Source organism: Triticum aestivum, chromosome 2B (genome assembly GCF_018294505.1).
Source record: "Triticum aestivum cultivar Chinese Spring chromosome 2B, IWGSC CS RefSeq v2.1, whole genome shotgun sequence".
In the NCBI taxonomy this organism is placed as follows: domain Eukaryota; kingdom Viridiplantae; phylum Streptophyta; class Magnoliopsida; order Poales; family Poaceae; genus Triticum; species Triticum aestivum.
In genome coordinates, this window is record NC_057798.1 from 622,488,064 (window position 1) to 622,492,507 (window position 4,444).

Here is a 4,444-nt window from a genome sequence, read left to right on the forward strand (position 1 = left end):
TGATTAACGGTATCACATCATTAGGAGAATGATGTGATTGACTTGACCCATTCCGTTAGCCTAGCACTTGATCGTTTAGTATGTTACTATTGCTTTCTTCATGACTTATACATGTTCCTGTAACTATGAGATTATGCAACTCCCGTTTGCCGGAGGAACACTTTGGGTACTACCAAACGTCACAACGTAACTGGGTGATTATAAAGGAGTACTACAGGTGTCTCCAAAGGTACATGTTGGGCTGGCGTATTTCGAGATTAGGTTTTGTCATTCCGATTGTCGGAGAGGTATCTCTGGGCCCTCTCGGTAATGCACATCACTATAAGCCTTGCAAGCAATGTAGCTAATGAGTTAGTTACGGAATGATGCATTACGTAACGAGTAAAGAGACTTGCCGGTAACGAGATTGAACTAGGTATTGGATACCGACGATCAAATCTCGGGCAAGTAACATACCGATGACAAAGGGAACAAAGTATCTTGTTATGCGGTTTGACCGATAAAGATCTTCGTAGAATACGTAGGAGCCAATATGAGCATCCAGGTTCCGCTATTGGTTATTGACCAAGAATAGTTCTAGGTCATGTCTACATAATTCTCGAACCCGTAGGGTCCGCACGCTTAACGTTACGATGACAGTTATATTATGAGTTTATGAGTTTTGATGTACCGAAGGAGTTCGGAGTCCCGGATGAGATCGGGGACATGACGAGGAGTCTCAAAATGGTCGAGACGTAAAGATCGATATATTGAACGACTATATTCGGAGTTCGGAAAGGTTCCGAGTGATTCGGGTATGTTTCGGAGTACCGGAGAGTTACGGGAATTCGCCGGCGAGTATATGGGCCTTATTGGGCCATACGGGAATAGAGGAGAGAGGCCGAAAGGAAGGAGGCGCGCAGCCCCCCTCTGGTCCGAATTGGACAAGGGGTGCGGCCCCCTTTTCCTTCCTCCTCTCCTCTTCTTTCCCCCTTCTCCTACTCCAACAAGGAAGGAGGGAGTCCTACTCCCGATGGGAGTAGGACTCCCCTTGGCGCGCCCCCTCCTAGGGCCGGCCTCCTCCGCCCTTGCTCCTTTATATACGGGGGCAGGAGGGCACCTCTAGGCACGACACACAAGTTGATCTACGGATCGTTCCTTAGCCGTGTGCGGTGCCCCCCTCCACCATATTCCACCTCGGTCATATCGTCGCGGAGTTTAGGCGAAGTCCTGCGCCGGTAGAACACCATCATCGTCACCACGCCGTCGTGCTGACGGAACTCTTCCCCGAAGCTTTGCTGGATCGGAGCCCGGGGATCGTCATCGAGCTGAACGTGTGCTGAACTCGGAGGTGCCGTACGTTCGGTGCTTGGATCGGTCGGATCGTGAAGACGTACGACTACATCAACCGCGTTGTCATAACGCTTCCGCTTACGGTCTACGAGGGTACGTGGACGAACACTCTCCCCTCTTGTTGCTATGCCATCACCATGATCTTGCGTGTGCGTTGGAAATTTTTTGAAATTACTACGTTCCCCAACAAAAGTAACTATTCACACTGATCATGCTGCTATTAAATATCTTATGGAAAATAAAGATTCTAAACCTAGACTTATTAGATGGGTTCTCTTGCTCCAGGAATTTGATTTGCATATTATTGATAGAAAGGGAGTTGAGAACCCCGTTGCAGACAATTGTCTAGGTTAGAGAATGTTCTTGATGACCCACTACCTATTGATGATAGCTTTCCTGATGAACAACTAGCTGTCATAAATGCTTCTTGTACTACTCCATGGTATGTTGATTATGCTAATTACATTGTTGCTAAATTCATACCACCTAGTTTTACATACTAGCAAAAGAAAAAGTTTTTCTATGATTTAAGACATTACTTCTGGCATGACCCACAACTTTAAAAAGGAGTAGATGGTGTTATTAGACGTTGTATACCTGAGCATGAACAGGAACAGATCCTACGCAAGTGTCACTCCGAGTCATATGGAGGACACCACGCTGGAGATAGAACTGCACATAAGGTATTGCAATCTGGTTTTTATTGGCCTACTCTCTTTAAGGATGCCCGTAAGTTTGTCTTGTCTTGTGATGAATGCCAAGGAATTGGTAATATTAGTAGACGTCAAGAAATGCCTATGAATTATTCTCTTGTTATTGAACCATTTGATGTTTGGGGCTTTGATTATATGGGACCATTTCCTTCCTCTAATGGGTATACACATATTTTAGTTTCTGTTGATTACGTTACTAAGTGGGTAGAGGCTATTCCAACTAGTAGTGCTGATCATAACACCTCTATTAAGATGCTTAAAGAAGTTATTTTTCTGAGGTTTGGAGTCCCTAGATACCTAATGACTGATGGTGGTTCACACTTTATTCATGGTGCTTTTCGTAAAATGCTTGCTAAATATGATGTTAATCATAAAATTGCATCTCCATATCACCCACAATATAGTGGTCAAGTAGAATTGAGGAATAGAGAGCTTAAATTGATTTCGCAAAAGATTGTTAATAGATCTAGAAAGAATTGGTCCAAGAAACTTGATGATGCATTATGGGCTTATAGAATTGCATAAAAAAATCCTATGGGTATGTCTCCATATAAAATGGTTTATGGAAAAGCATGTCACTTACCTCTCGAACTAGAACATAAGGCATATTGGGCCATTAAAGAGCTCAATTATGATTTCAAACTTGCTAGTGAGAAGAGGTTATTTGACATTAGCTCACTTGATGAATGGAGAACCCAAGCCTAAGAAAATGCCAAACTGTTCAAAGAAAAAGTTAAAAGATGGCATGATAAAAGGATACAAAAGCATGAGTTTAATGTAGGTGATTATGTGTTGCTCTTCAACTCTCGTTTAAGATTTTTTGCAGGAAAACTTCTCTCTAAATGGGAAGGCCCTTACGCTATCGACGAGGTCTATCGTTCTGGTGCCATAAAAATCAACAACTTCGAAGGCACAAATCTGAAGGTGTTGAACGGTCAGAGGATCAAACATTATATCTCAGGTAATCCCATAAATTTTGAAACTAATGTTATTGAAACCGTAACCCCGGAGGAATACATAAGGGACACTTTCCAGAACGTTTCAGACTCCGAAAAGGAATAGGTATGTGGTACGGTAAGTAAACTGACTCCAAAACTGTTCTAATAGCAATTTTTCTCAGTTTTGGAATGTTTAAGAAAATAGAAAATAAGAAGTAGTACGGGAAGGACACGAGGCATCCACGAGGGTGGAGGGCGCGCCCTACCCCCCTGGGCGTGCCCTACTTCTTTTGGTCGGTAAAAATTCATTATATAATCTCCCGAAGGTTTTGACCACCGTATCATGCAAATATCCTCTGTCTTTCTTTCGAGCTGTTTTTTGATAGATCTAGATCACCATGACGTCTTCAAGTGCCCCCAAGGACAAGTTTTACGAGAAGGTCATCAACCCCTATCTTGCGGAGGTGTTGCAACACCCTCAAACCATTGAGATGCGTGAGGGGGTGCTGCACATCCGCGATGTTGAGGGACCAAGGAGGACCGGAAGTGTGGAGACAAAACTCGAAGCAATGGAACACAAGTTTTCAAGTGCCAAGGGATGGTGGAACACGGACTCAGCTGCAACCACATGATGATCACAGAGTTCACCAACAACCACAAGCTGGATGCCAAGAACATTGGTGAGACGATCTTCAAGCTTCATGAGAAAATCGAGCACCTCCAAGCCCAGATCTATGACCTGCAAAACGAAAATTGTGAGTATGAATATAGATTCAAGAGGATGAGTTTGGCTGCAGATTTGAGGATCCCGGAGACTCGATCATCCTTCTATGATGGGAAGCCTATGCCTTGGAAGGTGGACGACAAGCCTACATCATCAACAACTCCATCATCACCACCTCCGAACAAGGGGACACAATCACATGGGTATGGCCACTCCCCTTGGCAACTACCAAGCTTGGGGGAGGTGCCCTGGTATCATATCACCATCACACTCCTATCTTTACCATTTTTCTTAGTTCGATCCTTTTAGTAATATCTTGATTTAGTGGAATAAAGTTTTGGTATGATTTAGTTTTGAGTTTTGCCTTATTATCCTTCTATGTAATCGAGTCTGTGAGCTATATAATAAAGATTAGTGTTGAGTCAAGGGCTTTGCTATCTTGCTATGATCTTGAGGGAATAAAAGAAAAGAAAGAATAAAAAGAAATAAATAGATCATATTGATCTTATGGAGAGTAATGACTTCAGATATAAAGAGTATGATGAATAAAAATCGTTGAGTTGACCAGCATAGTTTTGGTCATCATTGAAGAAAGAGAGGTTCTCACATATAAATATACTATATTGGACATCTTTTATGATTGTGAGAACTCATTAAAATATGACATGCTAAAGAGTTGATGTTGGACAAGGAAGACAATGTAATGGGTTATGTTTTCTTATATCCGAAATAAAGTA